At 40.7% G+C, this 21,091-nt stretch overlaps 1 pseudogene; it reads right to left on the bottom strand.

Moving 5' to 3' along the window:
• Positions 1 to 328: 328 nt before the first annotated feature.
• LOC126063211 (twisted gastrulation protein homolog 1-like) lies at positions 329 to 948 on the bottom strand (annotated as a pseudogene).
• Positions 949 to 21,091: the final 20,143 nt, after the last annotated feature.

Below are 21,091 nucleotides of genomic sequence, written 5' to 3'. Positions count from 1 at the left end.
CATGCTTCTGCCAACACTTTCAAAAGAGCAGGCTTTGGAACACGAGAAAAAAATGGCATCAGTCCTCATGTTTGAAGCTCAGATCTTTGAAGGAATTCTCTTTCTGCTTGTTCCTTATATGACCAAATTTGTACAGAGATTCAAAGATCAAAGAAAAGACTTTATTGCTAGTGGGCAATAAGGTTAATAAGAGCAGCTACAATCATATAATTTAACAAATTACTAAATTTGTTGTATTTTAAAAGTAATGCATTCCAATTTTTCTTTATCTTCTTCTTCACCTCACAGAATGCTTTTCTTTTGGACAAAATTGCTTTGCTTCCCTTCTTTAAGGCATGCAGTTCATGCTCGTGACAGTCTTACACCGTAGTCTCTGCCCCCGGGCCCGCTGCGCTGTCAGCAGGCTTTGTGCAACCAGCGGTACTCAGACACTGCCATGGGCTCAGAATACCTTGCATTGATGTATGGACATACAGTTATGAAAGCAGACCACAGTGCACGTGTGTTCTTTGTTGCTGGGATAAGGTACATGAACATCATTGCTGGGAACAGACACATTTTGGTGGTTTGGCCAGTTCACAGTTTCTAAAAAGGAAACCAGATTTTTATGACGTGAAAGTTCTTCTGCCACAGGGAATTTGGATGTCTCCTGTGAGTGCCCGGAAGGGAGAAGGGATCGGCTCATGCAGCTCCTCCACTGTGCTCTTTGAAGGTGGAGGAGTGTCACTGTAATTTGGAGGATTACACATGCCAACACAATCAGGGACTCCTCCCGAAGAGCACCTAGACAGAGTGCACGCAGGAACAATTTCCTTCTCCAGACCAGCCCTGACAAAGCTCTTGAATGAGGCATCTGCTCGCATTGCTAGTACAGAGCGATTTGTTACAACTCAGTGACACAGGGATCCACTTCAGGATGGCTCGCACTCGGTCGGCCCACTTCGTCATTTCTTCCTTTCACTTTAGCTCCTTTATGTTCAAGAGCAACTTTCAGAGTCTCTTCTAACATCCATTTTGCTCTTTTAATTCTTTCCTGTCTTTTTAATGACCTCTTGCTTTCTTCAGGAAACACTGGTGTCGTAGTGATTAAGAGCTGAGGCTGCTTACCAAAAGGTTAGCAGTGCAAATCCACCATGCGCTCCTTGGAAACCCTATGAGGCAGATCTACTCTGTCCTATAGGGTCCCTATGAGTCGAAATCGACTCAATAGCAACGGTTTTTTTTTTGGTTTTGCTTTCTTCTTGTATGATGTCCTCGATGTCATTCCACAACTCGTCTGGTCTTCAGTCATTAGTGTCCAGTGGGTCAAATCTATTATTGAGATGGGCTCTAAATTCAAGTGGGATATACTCGAGGTCATACTTTGGCTCTCATGGACTTGTTCTAATTTTCCTCAGTTTCAGCTTGAACTTGCATATAAGCAACAGATGATCTGTTCCACAGTCAGCCCCCGGCCTCGTTCTGAATGAAGATATTGAGCTTTTCCATCACCTCTTTCCAGAGATGTAGTTGCTTTGTTTCCTGTGTATTCCTTCTAGTGAAGTCCACATGTATAGCCGTTGTTTACATTGTTGAAAAAATGTATTTGCAATGAAGAAGTTGTTGGTCTTGCAAAATCCTATCATGTGATCTCCGGCATTGTTTCTATTACCAAGACCATATTTTTTCCAACTACCAATCCTTCTTCTTTGTTTCCAACTTTTGCATTCCAATCACCAGTAATTAATTATCCGTGCATTCTGATTGCATGTTCAATCAGTTTCAGATTGTAGAAGCTGGTAAAAATCTTGAATTTCTTCATCTTTAGCTTAGTGGTTGGTGAGTAAATTTGAATAATAGTTGTATTAACTGGACTTTCTTGTAGGCCTATCACTGACGGCACTTCAGGATAGATCTTGAAATGCTGTTTTTGACAATGAATGCAACACCATTCCTCTTCAAGTTGTCATTCCTGGCATAGCAGACCATATAATTGTCCAATTAAAAATGACCAGTACCAGTCCATTTCAGCTTACTAATGCCTAGGATACTGATCTTTATGCGTTCTATTTCATTTTTGACGATTTCCAATTTTCCTAGATTTATACTTCATACATTCCAGGTTCCAATTATTAATGGATATTTGCAGCTGTTTCTTCTCATTTTGAGCCGCTCCACATCAGCAAATGAAGGTCCCAAAAGCTTGACTCCAACCACGTCATTAAGGTCGACTCTATTTCAAGTTGGCTGCTTTTCCCCGGTGGTATCTTTGGTGCCTTCCAACCTGAAGAGCTCATCTTCCGGCATTATATCAGACAGTGTTATGCTGCTATTCATAAGGTTTTCACTGGCTAATTCTTTTCAGAAGTAGACTGCTGGGTCCCTCTGCCTAGTCTGTCTTAGTTTGGAAGCTCAGCTGAAACCTGTCCCACATGGGTGACCCAGCTGGCATTTGAATCCCTGTGGTATAGTTTCCAGCATCACAGCAACATGCATGCCCCTAAAGTAGGACAAACCGACTGACAGAATAGAAAGTGTTCTCACTGGCTGATTTTTCAGCAGTAGATCACCAGGCCTTTCCTTTGAGGCACCTCTGGGTGGACTGGAACTTTCAACCCTTTGGTTAGCAGCTGAGCGCAATAACTGTTTGCACCACCCAGGGACTCCTTAAATGAGCTATCACAGGTAAAACATCTGACTCAAGTAGGTATTCCATAAATGATAACTACCCTTATTTGACTATTGATAAGAGGCTAGAAGTCCTCAGAATATGAAAGTGCTTAATTAATGCTCAACAAATGATGGCTATTATTTTTATTGGTAGAAAGAAATAACATTACTACTACAAGTAAAATAGTAGCTAAGGGAGATATTCAAGGATATGATGCATAACTCATGTATATGATGTGTGGTAGTGGAGGAATGAGCAAGACATTCAATAGGAGACACACTTTCACTGCGTCAGACCTGGGTGTTGAGGTGGGTGCAGACCCTGGAGGCTGTGTTAGGAAGGACACAAGCAGGCCAGGGCTGGTTATCTAGCTTCTTGGTCCCTCTTAAGAGCCCAGGAAAAGTTCTTGTTTTGTTTTCCCAATTCGTTTGCAAAAGTAATTTAAAACACACACTAGCATTTAAAGAATGCTGAGCAAAGCTAGAATGATGGCAATGTTGCTCCAGTGGATTTGACAGGTGTGTCAGGGAAAAGGAGTGATTTGCAGCAGATTTGATGTAGCAAAATTTTTAAAACTCTTATGATTTTGACAAGTTCTAAAATGAAAACTGCTGAAATCGATGGCATATGTAAATCGATTAACTCTGGTGTGGCCTCAGGCAGAACTTGTTCAGTGAAATAAAGGAAAGCAACATCCTGCCTGTGTATTTGTGTTTATATGGGGAGGGGTGGGCAAGGGGGTGAAGCTGAGGGAAATCAGTTCCACTTATGAATGTATCCCTCTGGAACATGGCAATAGCACAACTGGAGATACCAAGACATCTTATGAGGAGCAATGTGACCGGCAATGATTGTCTAAGCCTGACATACTGTATAATTGCTGAGAGAACACACAATGTAGTGACATGACTTCCTTTGGGCTAAGTTGCCTTATTGCTAGTGTATACATTTCAGCTGGTGAATTTTTCCAAAGGAAATAACTCAACACCCAGCCATTTTGCCTGTTTGAACCACACATGCAAAAACTGATACAAATGTTCGACAAGAATAGTTGCTCCGTTATAGAAAAAACTCTACACCTGAGTGCTATAACTGCGTGACAGGAACCTCTGTGCTCTGATGAGGAAAAGCCTCAGTGTGGTGAATTTCTCAGGAATCGGAAAAGGGATGGGATATTGACCCTGAAGTGGAATAAAAAGAGTTTTCTCTGCCTAAGCTCTAGTGTCCTTGTTCTTATCAAATGATCTCAGATATTTATCCACCTTTGACACTATATTTAGTACCTTCAGTGATAAAACAAATCTTTCTGTTTGTTTTCTTCTCCTTATTCAATGTCAAGTAACTGCTGCGTTTGGGCGAGAGTAACAGGAACCAATGGACTCAAGAATGAATTGTGTCTTTAAAATTTTATTGTGTAAACTTCATTTTAACAGAAATATTTTTAGTAACTTCAAAAACACTTTTGGCAAAAATCCCTTCTCCCTCATATTATTTCCCTGAGCATACGTCCTACCTAGCTAGAGGGATGTGGAGGCCAGCCCAGAATTTAGAAATGTGGGGGCAATGACTTTGGTTTTGGTTTGGTGGGGACAGTTGGAGCAAGAGTGTGAGAATTCATTTGCGTCAGCAACAGAACCAGATCCTGAGAGTTCTTACTCTAAACGGAGGGGAAATGGAGCACGTAGGCTTGGGGTGAGAGCTGTTCTGAATTTTCAGCACAGTCGGTTAGTCCCGTGGCCTAGCTCTGTGTATGCACGCAGAAATCTACGACTGGGGAGGTAAGGGCTATTAGAACAAACTGAATGAGTTGTCACAGAAGTGTCTTCTGAGGCAGGGGAGACAACATGGGTAGCTCTGTTTTGGATCTCGTGTAACTGAGTAGAGGACTGGTCCAGTGGTTGCTGTGGTGTATGGTATGTGGTGGAGACACATCAGTGTCATGGGGCCTTTAGCAAGGAGCACCTTCCACAGAGTTGAGTGTTGATTGAGAGCATCTACTCAGATACCAGTAGATTAGTGTGGCGGGGGAGGGGAGCAGTAGCAGGTGGACAAGAAAGTCCTTAGCAACAGACATGACCACAGGAATCAGACTGGAGGTTAGGAAGAGGGCAGTGGTGAATAGCACCTACTAGGGGAAGGGATGCTGCCAATGGCTTTTAGCCTAAATCAGGTGTGGCCGGGACATCTAGATAATATCTCTCTAGGTGAAGAGGAAGAACTAGGAGGCCATTTTGGAGTTCAGAATAGCCAGCTACCTGTGACCTGCTGCCCACCTGTAACTTCCCCAATCATTCACCCCATGTAGCCCTGTTTCTGCTTCCTGCATTGACTCTCTCAAGCCACCAAAGACACACTCACCTCGTCCAGGGTCTTTTTCAGGAGTTATCTTCTGTGATCTCTCTACGGCATTTATACCTGCTGGACTTCCTTCCTTCTGGAAACCTTCCCACTTGGTTTTTGGACTCACTGCTCTATGCTGGTTCTCTGCTTCACTCACATCCTTCCTTCTATTTGCTCTTCAGAGTCCCCTTCATCACGTGATTCCCCAGATGGAAGTCCCACAAGGTTTCCTCTTTTTCCTACTGCGCTTCTCTTCAACGTCCACTGTGGGGAAAGACACTCCTCCTCACAATGTTCAGAATTACCTGTACAGGTTCCCCCCCTAGAGCTGCCCCTGCCACCTGATCACTCTCCAGAGCTCAGGTTATACCTCTTAGCTTCGTCTGCATTCACAGACTTGTCTCTTCTTTAGATGTCTAAAACAGAACATATGATTTGCCTCCCTTGCCATGGAGATAATAATTCCTCTCTTGAAATTCTCTGTTTGGGCCACTGGTATCATCAGCCTTCAAGGCCAGTAAACCAGTTGTCATCGAGTTGATTTTGACTTATGGCGACCCCACATGTGTCAGAGTAGAACTGTGTTTCATAGGATTTTCAATGGCTGTGGTCTTTCAGAAGCAGATCTCCCGACTCTTCTTCTGAGGTGTCTCTGAGTGGATTCAAACTTCTCACCTTTCTGTTAGTAGCGCTCACCTTTCTGTTAGTAGCCGAGTGCTTAACTGTTTATGTCACTCAGGCGCTTCAACATTCAAGACATCCAGTCTTAAACCTCAACAACATCATCGACTTCATTTTCACTCATCTTTTCTTCACTCAGACTCTCCCTTTCTACACTTACTACACTTGCACTTAAGCCTCCTCTCCAGTCCCCCTGATACGGGCACTGTCCTTTTCAATTCAAGCATCAAACACACATGTGGATAATATGCTCTACAGAGACTCTGCCTTAGGTATCACCATGCTTCCCATCACACTCAGCACTATGCCTTTTGAAACACAGACACTGACAAATGTTTGTGCAGTGAATGGGTAAAAAAAGGTGTGCTGCATGTCAGACACTTCTGAAGCATGAGTGGCAACCCTAGATAGGGAAAGACTACAATTGTGCTTTACAAACGCCCTTTTCTTGAAAATGAACAAAAAGATTAAGCTATAAATACTCTTCCTGGGTAATTAAACAGAACAAAGGGTAATAATAGCATAAAATGCAATCATGTTTTAATAGATTCTGAAAATTAAGCAGGCTTTATGGTGAAAGCTCTTAAACATTTCCATTGCCCTTATTAAAAACCGGCTGCCGGGAGTCCATTCTGACTTACAGAGACCCTATAGGACAGAGTAGAACTGCCCCATAGTGTTTCCAAGGCTGTAATCTTTATGGAAGTGGACTGTCACATCTTTCTACTTCGAAGCAGCTGGTGTGTTTGAACTGCCAACCTTTCAGTTAGCAGCTGAGTGCTTAACTACTGCACCACCACGGCTCTTATGACCCTGTTTAAGAGCTGTAATTTCTGGAGACTCGAAAGTGGCCCAGTTCTACAAACTGCACTGAAATTATTACTATGGAGCCTGATAAACTTTGTCCCTGATATTAAATAATCAAACACCAAACCAAACCAAACACACTGCCGTCAAGTCGATTCTGACTCATAGCGACCCTATAGGACAGAGTAGAACTGCCCCAAAGAGTTTCCAAGGAGTGCTGGTGGATTCAAAGTGCTGACCTTTTGGTTAGCAGCCATAGCACTTAACCGCTATGCCACCAGGGTTTCCAATCAAACACAGTCTATCTTAAATACAGGTAGTCCCCAACTTACAAGGAGGTTCTGTCCAATGACTCTATCATAAGTAGGTTCTGACATAAGTCAAATACCTCTTTTTTTCATTATTATTGCCTTTTATTATCAGTATCTTTATAAATTTGTTCTTTGAACATCTGCAAGTGAACATCTGAGAGTTATAACATCAGCGAATTACTTGCTGCAACATTGTATGTAGTACCTATTACTAATGATAAAATACTACCCATTGCTAATGATAAGATGTATGAAAAAAAGACGGTCATAAGTGCGGTTTGTCATAACTCGAATATGTCATAAGTTGGGGGCTACCTGTATTAGATGTTGCCAGGTCCGGAATTTGGTTTTAGTTAGTAAGTTAACCTGTTACTGTGCCATAGATACTGGCGGAAGATGTAAGACTCTTGGGCCAGACAGGAGGGACTTTGTTACTCACAGCACAGAAAGTGGCATGATTTGCACAGGTTCTCCTGCCCTCCCAAAAAGGGGAAAAAAGCCTAGTTGGATGCCTACAAACAAATTGAGTTGTGTTATAGGAGAGCAACACTAAGCTTGGGGAATCCACCAAAGAACCTGCTCTTTGACCCAGAGGAAGGCATTATCCATCCCTCAAGATGATATTTTCAGTTGCCTCATATTTATGCAAAAAGCTGGGCAATGAATAAGGAAGACCAAAGAAGAATTGATGCATTTGAATTACAATGTTGGCCAAGAATATTAAATATACCATGGTCTGCCAGAAGAAGGAACAGCTCTGTCTTGGAAGAAGTACAACCAGAATGCTCTTTAGAAGTAAAGATGGTGAGACTTTGTCTCATGTACTTTGAACATGTTTTTAGCAGGGACAAACCCCTGGAGAAGGACATCGTGCTTGATAAAGTAGAAGGTCAGTGAAAAAGAGGAAGGCTCTCAATGAGATGAATTGACACAGTGGCTGCAACAGTGGTGTCAAACATAACATTTGTGAGGATGGTGCAAGACTAGGCCGTGTTTCATTCCGTTGTGCCTAGAGTCCCTGTGATTCGGAATTGACTCACTGGCACCTAATCCAAAAACAGCAAGATTGTTGGCTTGAGTAAAAGGCATCAGGGCCTCGTGTTCTTGGCATACCCAGCTAGAAAGTTCAGGGAGGCTTAGGGCCCATGGTGGATGACTCTTTCAACATGTCAGTTAAGAATTTATATTCAAAGTAACAAGGATACTATTCTTGGTTTCTGAATTTAAGGTGTTGACTATTTGTATTGGTTGATGAATGTCCTTCATGCAAAAAGTATCTTGGTAATCAGAGAAATTAATATTGATTACTAATACATATAAACATACATGAGGGTATGAGAAGGGGAGATATAAATTAAAACTTGATGCTTTTCCTCAATAGGAATTTTTTCATCAATAAATCATAGTAAGCTGAATAAAGTTCTCTTGCTTTAGTACAAAACTGGAGAATTAAAAAAATTTTTTTCTATGTTATACAAGATTACTAAAAGTCCATGGCCATCATGTTTTGCAACAGAAGCAGACATGACCTCAGTTATTATCACTAACATCAGTTATTAATTGAACTCTACTGCTCGGTGGGCATTACATTAATGATACACATTTGAAAGAGACAGAATAGTCGTTTTCTCGAAAGACATATGGTCAAGATTATTAGTCACAGGTTCCATCATCTATTATTGTGCATATGAGCATAAAGGGATATATTAAAGTGCATCAGTAGTTCACAGAATCTCTGAGAGAACCAAAGAACCGGCCAAGAAAGTTGCACAACCAGAAAATATGCAATGAGCAGAAACAGCTACATTGCAGGACTATCATGCAGAAATAACATGGCCGGTGGCTTGACACAGTGCTGGGGAGCAGACCCCAGACTCTCTGCCTCAGATGCCCATAAAACTAAATGCCTGTGCCACCAAGACTGCCAGAAGATACCCTGCTGTGAGTGCTTCCGCCATTTTCCACTGTCACCTCTAAGTCATACAACATACAGCCTGACTGTGGAACCCAAATCTCTTTCAGACCCTCGCTACGAAGGACTCAAGGAAGATAACAGTTCTGGCTTTGCAGGCTATATAATTCAGGAAGGCAACCTAGAAAGGCGGTTGGAATAAACAAGGCAGTTAGTAGTCTCTGTCACTGGTAGGTAGTGCGTGGGGGTAGTAAACAGAGAGCAGTAATTAAGTGGTTGCTAAAGAAATTACTTCACCACCTGTCAGCTTGTCATAATGTGGTGGCTTGTGTGTTGCCATAATGTTGGAAGCTATGCTACCAGTTATTTCAAATACCTGCAGGGTCACCTGTGGTGGACAGATTTCAGCAAAGCCTCCAAACGGAGACACATTAGAAAGAAAGGCCTGGAAAGATACTTCCAAAAATTAGCCAATGAAAACCCTATGGATCACAACAGACTATTGCCCAATATCATGCTAGAAGATGAGCCCTCGAGGCTGATCCCCACTCCATTGCCATCGAGTTGAGTCCAACTCATAGCAACCTTATAGGACAGAGTAGAACTGCCACATAGGGTTTCCGAGGCTATGATCTTTATGGAAGCAGACTGCCACATCTTTCTCCCGTAGAGTGGCTGATGGGTTCAAACCATTGACCTTTTGGTTAGCGACCTAGTGCTTTAACCACCGTGCCACCAAGGCTCCTTTCAAAGTTGATAGGCACTCAGAATACACAATGGCTGCAACAATGGCTCAAGCATACCAACTATTGTGAAGGTAGTGCAGGACAAGGCGATATTTTGTTCTGCTGCACATGGGCCCATGAGTCAGAGCCGACTTGAAGGCAACTAACAACAAAGAAATGACTGCCATAATACATGCTGGTCCTTAACGCACGTGTATAGATCAGTGCTGTCCAGTAGCTGTATCACATGAGCCATGCATGTGATGTTACATCAACGCGATTTTTCCATCACCATAAACCATAACTCAGTGCTCCATAAGCAGTAATACCCCCATCCTTCTCCTTCCTGCCCCTGGTAACCACTAATAAACCTTGGTCTCTATACAGTCTTTGTTCTTGTCTTTTTATATAAGTGAGGTCATACAGTATTTAAAGGAGGAGCTTCCTTGGGGATCTGACCTGCCTCCGATAAGTTGTTCCGGCAAAGCTCACTCTCTTTTCTCAGCCCTGCACTCTTCTTCTTGCCTGACCTCCGGTTCTTGGTACACAAGAGTGCAGAAGTCTCTGACCTGCCGCCTGACCTGCAGATTCAACCCCCGCAACCTCACGAGCCAGCAGAGGCCTCCAGCATGCTGCCTCATCCGCAGATTTTGGGTTTGTCAGCCTCTGCAACCACTTGAGCCAGCAGAAGTCTTTAGCCTGTCACCTGACTCACAGGTTTGGGACTTGCCAGCCCCCACAATTGCATGAGCCGTCCTTGAAGTAAATTTCTGTGTGTGTGTGTGTGTATGTATATATTTATATACGTTTCACTGGTTTTGCTCCTCTGTAGAACCCAGCCTAAGACTATGGTCAAGTCTTGTTAAACTTCTATTTCTTCAGGATACCTTTGCCTCTCTCTTCTCTCATTCTTTTATGTTGATTTTATGGTTTAGTATTCAAAAAGCTGTCTAATTTTCCTCATTTACAAATTCTTATGTTACAGCTATCAAGAAGCTCCTGTTGTCTTAGTCATCTAGTACTAATATAACAGAAATACAAGTGGATGGCTTCAACAAAGAGAAATTTATTTCCTCATGGTAAAGTAGGCCAGAAGTCCAGATTCAAGGTGTCAGCTCCAGGGGAAGTCTTCCTCTCTCTGTCCGCTCTGGAAGAAGGTCCTTGTCCTCAACCTTCCCATGGCCGAGGAGCTTCTCAGATGCAGGTCCAAAGGATGTGCTCTGTTCCTGGTGGTGCTTTCTTGGTGGTTTGAGGTCCCCAACTCTCTGCCTGCTTCCCTTTCCTTTTATCTTTGGAGAGATAAAAGGTGGTGCAGGCCACACCCCAGGGAAACTCCCTTTACGTTGGGTCACGGAGGTGACCTGAGTAAGGGTGGTGTTACAATCCCACCCTGATACTCTCAATGTAAAATTACAATCACAAAATGGAGGACAACCACAGAATACTGGGAATCATGCCTAACGAAGTTAATACACGCATTAACTCAATCCATGACACCTGTGTACTAACAATAAAACTGGGGGAATTGGAGAGAGCCAGAGAGCATCTCAGGCGAGGAGACTTGCTTAACAGTCACTCTGTGACCGAGTGGGGCTAGTACCTGTGATGACCCACAGCCTCTGAGCAGATCAGGTGCCTGTTGGGGAATAGTGAAAAAGGATGTCGTGAAAGAGTAAGAGGACAGGTTTTACAAGTTTTGAATATCAGGTTAAGAAATTTGAGTTTTGGATTTCCAACAAGTGGAAAACATTGGGTATGCTGGTCTAGAGCAGGAATTCTTGAACTTTTTTGACAATATGACTTTTGGTAATCTAACAAAGTTCGTAGATCCCTTCTCAGAATAACGTGTTAAATACACAAAATAAAATGCATAAGATTACGAAGGAAATAAATTATAATGAAATAGTTTCAAATGTTAAAAAACAAATATGTGCTTCTTTATTAACAATGATAAATAACAAGATCTAATGATGGGTCTCATAATGATTATAATTTCAATATACTGAGGCATACAAAACATTTTGAGGTATCTGCAACAATTAATGTGATATGGAAATATCAGTGATTTCTGTTGGTGACAAAGCTATGCATGCTGATAACACTGCTGTCATTTATTGTCTACATTCATAATTGAATGAGATTTTGCAGGTTAGTGAAAACAAAATAGTTTTCTTTTTTCCTTTTCCATCTAAATGTATGACTGTGTATCCCGTTCCTAAGTACTTGCAGGTCTGGGGACCTCAGGTTAAAAATCTCTAGTCTGTGGGCTTTTGGGTTTGATGCATGATGTCTCATTAAGCCCAAGAAGCAACACAGATCTCACCCAGATTTTTATCTACCGTGCAGCAATCTCAACAGCTACGTCATTGTTTTGCAAATAAAGATCTTTCCTTTCTAAAGAAGGTGTAATGCCCTCTCTGATTTGGATACACGCAGGCTATAAGACGTAATGAAGATATAAATGTGAAATTTTATGTCTTGTATGTTAGATAACTTTATTGGGTATTCATTTCTTTAATACAAAGGGATAAAGCCACATAGCTCAAAAAACAGCACTAAAGCATCAATCTATTTATACCAGAACTAAAATAAGCCCAACAATAATTGCCTGTTAACTCCATGCTCGACACTCAGAATGGAAGAACAAGAGCACAAGTATGTTCTGAAACTAAGATTGAACAAGTAAATTATTGAATGATTCATGGTAGGCTGACATCCCTAGCTATTGCTTGGACACCAGGATTCCAAATTGACAATAGCCATCTCCTGGTACCTCAGAAAACTTAAATAAAAACAAAATCAAGCAAATTCAGCCAATTTAAGGTTATACCTTTTTCTAGAAGATTGTGTACTTGTTTACTCAAGACATCAATTCTCTGGCTACACCTATCCCTTCCACGGAGCTACTTCTAGTCGAACCTACAAGAGCTAAATATACAGAACCAGATAAAGGTGGGAAGATTCTTTAGAAGTCAAGGGAATAAAATTTTCTAATAGAATGTCTATACATGCATGTATTTGCTTACAATTTTCATAATCACTATCAGGAGTATTAAAAGACTTCTTTAGGTAATATTCCATGTAAATATTTAAATGTGAGGGGAGGTTTTAGCTACGAGGGTAATTTAGTTGGATTTCTATTGCTGCTAATATTAATTGAACTTAATATACCCCAGACACCATTCCAAATACTTACAGATAATAAATTAATTGCCTGAATAATATTAATATTCTTGTCCTTTTCTACAGAGAAGAAAATTGGGGCAGTGACTACCTCAGTACCTTGCCCCACATCACACAGCCAGTAAGAGGCAGACCTGGGTTTAAAGCCACACCCCGATGTTATCATCAGGCTCTCTTGCCTTCTCTAGCAGGATTTAGATAGTAGACACAAGCTAGTTTCCACTGCTGTCTATAATTTAGTAATTAATGAGGCTGGAAATAGTATTCAGACAAGCGTGGGTAGAGAAGTTGATATTTATTTACATTTTTTTTCCTGAAAAATTAACTTCCAAAAGAAATTAAGATAAGACATGTAGATTATGTATATGGAAGTCCCCAAATGATACAACCTGTGTAAACTTCAAGGTTTGGACATTTGTTGTTGTTGTTTTTTCTCAGCTAAAACATTTACTGCCATAAAGTCACAACCAATACTTCAGAGGCTAATGAAGAACATAAATCAGCCAAAGCCTAGATAAATGCATCCCATTGCTGTCGAGTCGATTCTGACTCACAGCAACCCTAGAGGACAAAGTAGAACTGCCCCATAGAGTTTCCAAGGAGCATCTGGTAGATTCGAACTGCCGACCTTCTGGTTAGTTGCCCTAGCACATAACCACTATACCACCAGGGTTTCCGATAAATGCGTAGATCTTGGTTTATCAGGATATCCTGTTAAAATATTTGAATTCTTATCAAACTGGGCATTTTATTAAGCAGCAAATGATCACAATTTGAAAACCTTAACTTTGTTTTTTTGGTCTTTTTTTTTTTTTTTTTCGCTTTATGGACTAACAGAGCAGAGAACTGAGTTCATAGAATATGATCATCACCCATTTGTGCAAGTTTTCTTTGATACTGTTTCACAGAGTTTTTTTCTTTCATGTCTCAACCCCACTCCCATACCCTTCATCTCTCTATAAGCACAGACTCTAATGTGCTTAATGTCCTTGGGCTTATATGTATCCTTGAAAGATAAATACTGTTGTTTCCTATATGGGTTTTTGTTTTGGGGTGGCGGGCAGGCAGGAATGGGGAGGGGTCGAAAGCTCCTCAGGGCTGGGAAGGCAGGGAGTGGTTGCCCTTGCACTTGCAGACCGATCTGGTATGGCCCAGGGGAAAATCTAATCATCCCATTTGCTCTAGAACAAAGTGCAGAGTACTGAGCCAGCAACCCAAAGTCCACCAAGGTTTGAATTCTCAGATAACGTTGGCGGCAAGCAGGTTAAAAAAAAACCTACTCCTAAAGCAGATGGAGGAAAGGCTTTAAGGAAGGGTAGGTTCTCTACGGGACAAGGGGTGAAAGACCAGGGTGCCTTTCAAACGTAAAAAATTTTTCCCATACATATTTTTATTTTTTTTTAATGTACTTTAGATGAAGGTTTACAGAACAAACTAGTTTCTCATTAAACAATTAGTGCACATATTGTTTTGTGACATTTGTTGCCAAACCTACGACATGTCAGCTCTCTCTCTCTTTCTGGACCTTGGGTTCCCTATTACCAGCTTTCCTGTCCCCTCCTGCCTTCTAGCCCTTGCCGCTAGGCTGTTATGCCCCCTTTTAGTCTTTTTTTGTTTTATGGGCCTGTCTAATCTTTGGCTGAAGGGTGAACCTCAGGAGTGACTTCATTACTGAGCAAAAAGGATGTCCAGGGTCCTTATTCTTGGGGTTTCTCCAGTCTCTTTCAGGCCAGTAAGTCTGTTCCTTGTTTTTTTTTTTTTTTTTTTTGAGAGTTAGAATTTTGTTCTACATTTTTCTCCAGTCATGCTCGGAACCTTCTATTGTGATGCCTGTCAGAGCAGTTGGTGGTGGCAGCCAGGCACCATCTAGTTGTGCTGGACTCAGTCTGGTGGAGGTTGTAGTACTTATGGCCCAGTAGTCCTCTGGACTAATCTTTCCCTTGTGTCTTTATTCTCCCTTGCTCCAGATTGGGTGAGACTAGTAGAGTATCTTAGATGGCCACCCACAAGCTTTTAAGACCCAGCCCCTACTCACCTATGTAGAAGGTAGAACATTTTCTTTATAAACTATATTATGCCAGTTGAGGTAGATGTTCCCTGAGACTATGGTCTGCATAGCCCTCAGCCCAGTAATTCAGTCCCTTAGAGAGTTTGGATGTGTCTATGGAGCTTCCATGACCTTGCTTTGGACAAGCTGTGCTGGCTTCCTGAGTATTGTGTACTGTCTTACCCTTCACCAAAGTTACCACCTATTGTCTGTTCAGTGTTTTTCCATCCCCGCCTCTCTCCTCCTTTGTAATCATCAAAGATTGTTTCTTTTTGCATGCAAGCCTTTTCATGAGTTTTTATAGCAGTGGTTTCATGCAATATTTGTCCTTTTATTATTGACTTACTTCACTCTGTATAATGCCTTCCACATTCATCCATGTTGTGAGATGCTTTGCAGATTCATCATTATTCTTTTTTGTTGCGTAGTATTCCATTGTATGCATGTACCATAGTTTGTTAAGCCATTTATCTGTGGATGGGCATTTAGATTGTTCCCATCTTTTTTTATTGTGAACAAAGCTGCAATGAACACGGGTGTACGTATGTCTATTTGTGTAAAAGGATAGGATATATTTGTAGGAGTGGGATTGCTGGATCATATGGTATTTCTATTTCTAGCTTTCTAAGGAAGCACCATATCATTTTCCAAACTGGTTGTACCCACCAGCAGTGCATAAGAGTTCCTATCTCCCCACAGCCTCTCCAACATTTGTTATGTTCTGTTTTTTTATTCGTGCCAGTAATGTCAGAGTGAGATGGTATCTGATCGTAGTTTTGATTTCATGTATGGGTTTTTGATCTGCATGTAACATGGTGCTGGAGATGTCTGTTACCTATATTTTCTCACAATACTATGTTTAAAGATCTAGCCATCTTGTCCAGTGAACCTCTAGTTTGTTGCTTTTGACATGCAGCATTTAGGCGTAGCATTCCATACATCTATTTGTACAATACTGTACATTTGAGTAATTAGGTTGCCTCCATCTCCTTGTTCCTCAAAGCAATGCTGCAACAAACATCCTTGTATATGTTTCTCCTAGTTACATACTCAGGAATGAGGTGGCTGGATTGTAAGATACACTTAACTACACTAAGTGCTACCAGGTTACCCTTCAGAGTGGCCGTCCCAGTTTACACTCCCATCCTCAGCACAGAAGGGGTCCAGTGTCTTCATATTATTGTCATGGTTTCAGCTAAGATTCTAATTTTTGCCAGTCTAACAGGTGAAGTTACATCGTTGTTTTAATTTTCCTTTCTATGGTTAGCAACAAAGTTGTGGCCTGTTCCTATATTTAGTGATATCCAGGTTTTCCCTTCTGTGAATTACCTTTGTTGATTTTTCTATTGTGTTTTTAAACTTTTTTCTTCTTGATTTACAGGGATACATTATTTACCTATCTGTCTACCTACCTATCTGTCTGTCTGCCTCCCTGCCTGCCTGCCTATCACATTTAAAAACAGTTATTGGTTAATATTTGTTGTCTTTTTATTTTAGTGTAATTCCTGTGAACTTATGTTCTCAACAATTTCACAAATTTCTAACTAGCGTCAATTTTTGAAATACAATTTATTTTGAATTCCTTTTTTTTGCTAATATTGCCAAATTAGCTATAGGCATAACATCTTTTCTTTTCATAGTTACAACTTTTCAAGAGGCATTGGTTTTTGGAGTGATAATTGCTTTGAAATGTTTCATTAGAGAATTATAAATGAATAAACATTTTTGCAATCTCTTCCATTATTAAAACTCTTTCTAGATGCACAGTATATATTCAGTATTAAAAAAAAGTATAGTATACATGTGTATATAGGTATTGAAGGGACACGTATTTGATTTTTTATAGAACAGCTTTACTGAGACATAATCCACACTCTAGACAATTCATACATTTAAAATGTACAATTCAATGGTTTTTAGTATATCCACAGAGCCACGTGACTATCGCCACGATCAGTTTTAGAGCATTTTTATCACCGGCAAAAAGAAACCCGCCTCCTCTTGGCAGTCACAGCTTATTCTCCGCAATCACTAACCTACTTTCTGTCTCAGTAGATTTGCCTGCTATGGTTACTTCGTATAGATGGAGCTGACATATGTGATCGTTTATGGTTGGTTTCTGTTAATCAGCACATGTATTTACAGTTCATCCACGGTTTAGCGTGTATCAGTGCTGCTTCATTCTTTTTTATTGTGGAGTGATATTCCATTGTATGGTTATACCACATTATATCTATCTATTCATCAGTTGATGGACATTTGTATTTTTCCTACCTTTTGGCTATTAAAAAAAAGCTACTATAAACATTGATGTAGGTTTTTGTGTGGGCACCAGTGCTCATTTTCCTTGCGTGGATACTAGGAGTGGGATAGCTGTGTCGTGCGGGAACTCTACGTTTAAACTTTTGAAGAACTTCCAGGCTGTTTTGCAAAGCAGTGTACGAGGGTTTTCCGTCCCCACCAGCAGTGTACGAGGGTTTTGCGTCCCCACCAGCAGTGTACGAGGGTTTTGCGTCCCCACCAGCAGTGTACGAGGGTTTTGCGTCCCCACCAGCAGCATATGAGGGTTCCGATTTCTCCACATTCTCATGAATACTTGCTGTTACCAATCTTTTTGATCATAGTCATCGTAGTGGGTGTGAAGTAGAATCGCACCGTGGTTTTAACTTTTATTTTCTTGATGTCTACTGATGTTGTGCGTCTTTTGGCTATTTGCATATCTTCTTTTGAAGGTCTATTCAGATCTGTTGCCAAGTTTTAATTTTGGTATTTGTCTTTTTATTATCGAGTTGTAAAATTTTTTATTTTCTAGATATAAGTCCCTGACCAGATATAAAATTTCAAATATTTTGTCCAGTTCTGTGATCTGCCTTTTTCCTTACTTGATGATATCATTAGGACTATATAGGACAGAAGGTTTTAATTCTGATGATGCCCAACTTGCCTATTGTTCCACTGTTGCTCGTGCTTTTGGTGTCATATTGAAGAATCCATTGCCTCATCCAAGATCACCAAGATTTATGCCTACGTTTTCTTCTAAGAGTTTATAGTTTTGGCACTTGTATTAAGGTCTTTGATCCATTTTGAGTTAATTTTTGTATATGGTGTGAGGTAGAATCCGGATTTATTCTTTTGCCTGTGGATATCCAGTTGTGCCAACATCATTCATTGAAAAGACTATTGTTTCCCCCATTGAAATATATTGACACCCGTGTTGAAAATCAATTGACCATAAATAGGAGAGCTTATTCCTGGACTCTCAGCTCTGTTCCATTGATGGATATTTTATTCCTATGCTAATAGCACAATTTTAATTACTGTAGCTTTATAGTAAGTATTGAAATTGGGAAGTGTGGCTCCTCCAAATTTATTTTTCCTATTCAATATTGTTTTAGCTATTCACGATCCTAGCAATTCCATATGAATTTGAAGATCAGCTTGTCAATTTCTGCAAAGAAGCAAGTTGAGACTTTGATATGATTGTGTTGAATCTGTAGATCAAATTGGGGAATATTGCCATCTTAACAATACATAAATATAGTATACCTTTCAATTTATTTATGTCTTTTTTATTTCTTCAACAATATTTTGTAGTTTCAAAATATAAGTTTTGCATTACCTTTCTTAAATTTGCCTATTTTATTCTTTTGATGCTATTTTAAATATTGTTTCTTGGTTTAGATTTTAGTTAATTCCTTAATTTCAATTTCATTTCATAGTTCACTAAATTATTCTATGTGTATAGAATATTATTAATTTTTAATATTTATCTTGTGTCGTGCAACCTTGTTGCACTCATTTATTTGTTCTAATATTTTTTGGGGGGATTCTTTAGGATTTTCTCTGTAAAAGATCATGTCATCTGCAAATAGAGATAGCTTTGCTTCTTCTTTTCTAATCTGGATACTTTTATTTCATTTCCTTGCTTAATTTCCATCACTAGAATCTCCAGTACTATGTTGAATAGAAATATCAAGAGCAAACATCCTTGTCTTGTTCTTTATCATAGGCACTATGATGGTTGCTGTGGAATTTTTGAAGATGGCCTTTATCAGAGAAATTTCCCTTCTATTTAGTTGAATTGTTTTTTCATGAGAAAATATTAAAAAATTATCTTTATATGTTTCTGGATCCAGTTTGCTAGTATTTTCCTGAGGATTTTTGCATCTATAATCATAAGGGATACTGGTCTGTAGTTTTCTTGTAGTGTCTTTGTGTAGCTTTGGTATCAGGCCTCATAGGACAAATTAGAAAGTGTTCCTTCCTCTTCTATTTTTTTGGGGCAGAGTTTGTGAAGAATTTGGTATTAATTCTTCTTAAATTTTGGAAGAAATCATCAGTGAGACCTCTGAACCTAGTCTTTTCCTTGCGGAAAGCTTCCAAATTACTAGTTCAATCATTTTACTTGTTATATGTCTTTTTGGATTTTCTATTTCTTCTTGAGTCAGTTTTGTGTCTTTCTGGGAATTTGTTCTATTCATCTAATTTATCTAATCTGTTAGCAAACGGTTTTTTGTAGTATTTCCTTAATTATTCCCTGTAAGGTTGATAATAATATTCCTACTTTCATTCCCAATTTTAGTAATTTGAAGCTTCTCCATTTTTCTCATAATCAGTCTAGGTAAAATCTTGTCAATTTTGTTGATATTTTCAAAGAACCAAATTTTGGTTTCATTTTTTTCTCTATTGTTTTTCTAGTCTCTATTTCATTACTTTCCCCTCTCATAATTATTTCTTCCCTTCTACTTGCTTTTTTTTTTTTGAAATCCAAACCCTTTAAACATTTAATTCTTTAGCATTAATGCATACAAATGCTATTATAGAGGGTGCAGGGGGGCAAGGGTTACAGCCTCGATAGGGATCAGAGTTTCTTCAGTGTCACTTATAAATTATATTACATCCGTTTTACTTACTGACCTAGGCAGCCAGAAGAAGGAAGTGTATACAACATGGTGTAAACACATTCATACTGGGAGGAGGAGTGCTGGCAGGAGACATGGATTTTTAACATGAAAAATGTATAATTTAGCAAAAGTTACCGAAAAACAGACCAAACAAGCAAATTTACTTTGTTAGAATTCCACTTTAATAGGGTTTGCTGATGTGCTTCTGTCTGTCAAAGGGCTCCCCAACAATCTCCTTCTGCAGGGAAAGAAAGAGAGGCTGATGGCCCTGTCCCAAGGATGACTGGTGTCCCTTTGGATGAAGCTGTCCCCTGTGTGCCCTTGGTTCACAGGGCTAACCCGGTCCACTGCAGGCGATGCTGGAAGGGGAGAGTCTCCATTTGACAGATGAGGACAGAGAGGTCCAGGGAGGGGATGTGACTTCACTTTGGTTTATGTGTGACAAATGAGACAGCAGAGTGGGCCAGAACATGATCTGTGCACACCCAGGGCAGCGTGCTTCCCATGGTGCCATGCGCTTTCCCTCTGTTTCCATGTCACACCGTTCCCACGAGAGCACCCATGTCCCAGGACCCCTTACATCCCACCATTGCAGTCTCGTTATAAAACGTCGATGTCCCTGATCACCGCACAGGGGTCAGAGAGTCCAAATACTAGCACAAGCCCCTCTCCCAGAGACACCTAATAAATTGACTCCCCCAGCATCTAAAGGGATAGCATGGATTTTCCTCCCCAATTTGTCTTATTCTCACTGAAATCTGCTGCAACTGGAGTTGGACCCTTCGCCGTCAGGAATTTGACAGAAATAGTCTCAACAGCAGTGGGTTGGCTGGGTTAGTACTCCTCTGGGATCCAGTGAGAGTTGCCTGGCAAAACTTATACCAGAAAGTTCCTCTTAGCATCGATCCTTGGCACCCCACGTTGAGGCCCTGCAAACTCTGGTCCCCCAGCCCTGGTCTTCATCAGGCCTGGATCTAAGAGTGTCTTCAGTTCACTTGGAGAGGGTCTCAGTCAAGTTCCTGGGCTCACCTTTTACTGGGCAGGACATGATCAAGACATGGCTGGGTGGAGTGGTTACCTGGGGGTCAAGCCCATAGCCCAGCTCAGTCTGGTATTATCCGGATTTGGTCATATCTCTGCTGCCAACTCATGGTGCATAGGCACAGCTGAGGGCGAGCTGAGCATCTTTCCAGGAATAACAAGGACCTGATGAAGGAGGAGCCATCTTCATGCCTGCCTGAGGAGTGCCTGTCCTGGCTTCTTGGATCTTGGGCCTAGGCTTCAGGACATACTACCCAAGATGTACGGATGACAGCCAAAAGGCAATGACTTACTCTTTCTTTGGAGATCTAAGGAGGAGCTACCTTATTCTTAGCAGCTCATGAAACTGTTTAATTTACCTCCTTTTAAATCTAAACAAAGATGTGCCAGGATGTCCTTGTCCCGAAGATTTTAGGGAACTCTATGCACACTATGCAAGGTAAAGAGAGGTACGGATGGGACTCAGATTTGGTATCACAGACACAGCATG

Source organism: Elephas maximus, chromosome 19 (genome assembly GCF_024166365.1).
Source record: "Elephas maximus indicus isolate mEleMax1 chromosome 19, mEleMax1 primary haplotype, whole genome shotgun sequence".
In the NCBI taxonomy this organism is placed as follows: Eukaryota; Metazoa; Chordata; class Mammalia; order Proboscidea; family Elephantidae; genus Elephas; species Elephas maximus.
Note: the sequence above shows the minus strand (reverse complement) of the source record. Positions and strands in the feature narration are given on the sequence as shown.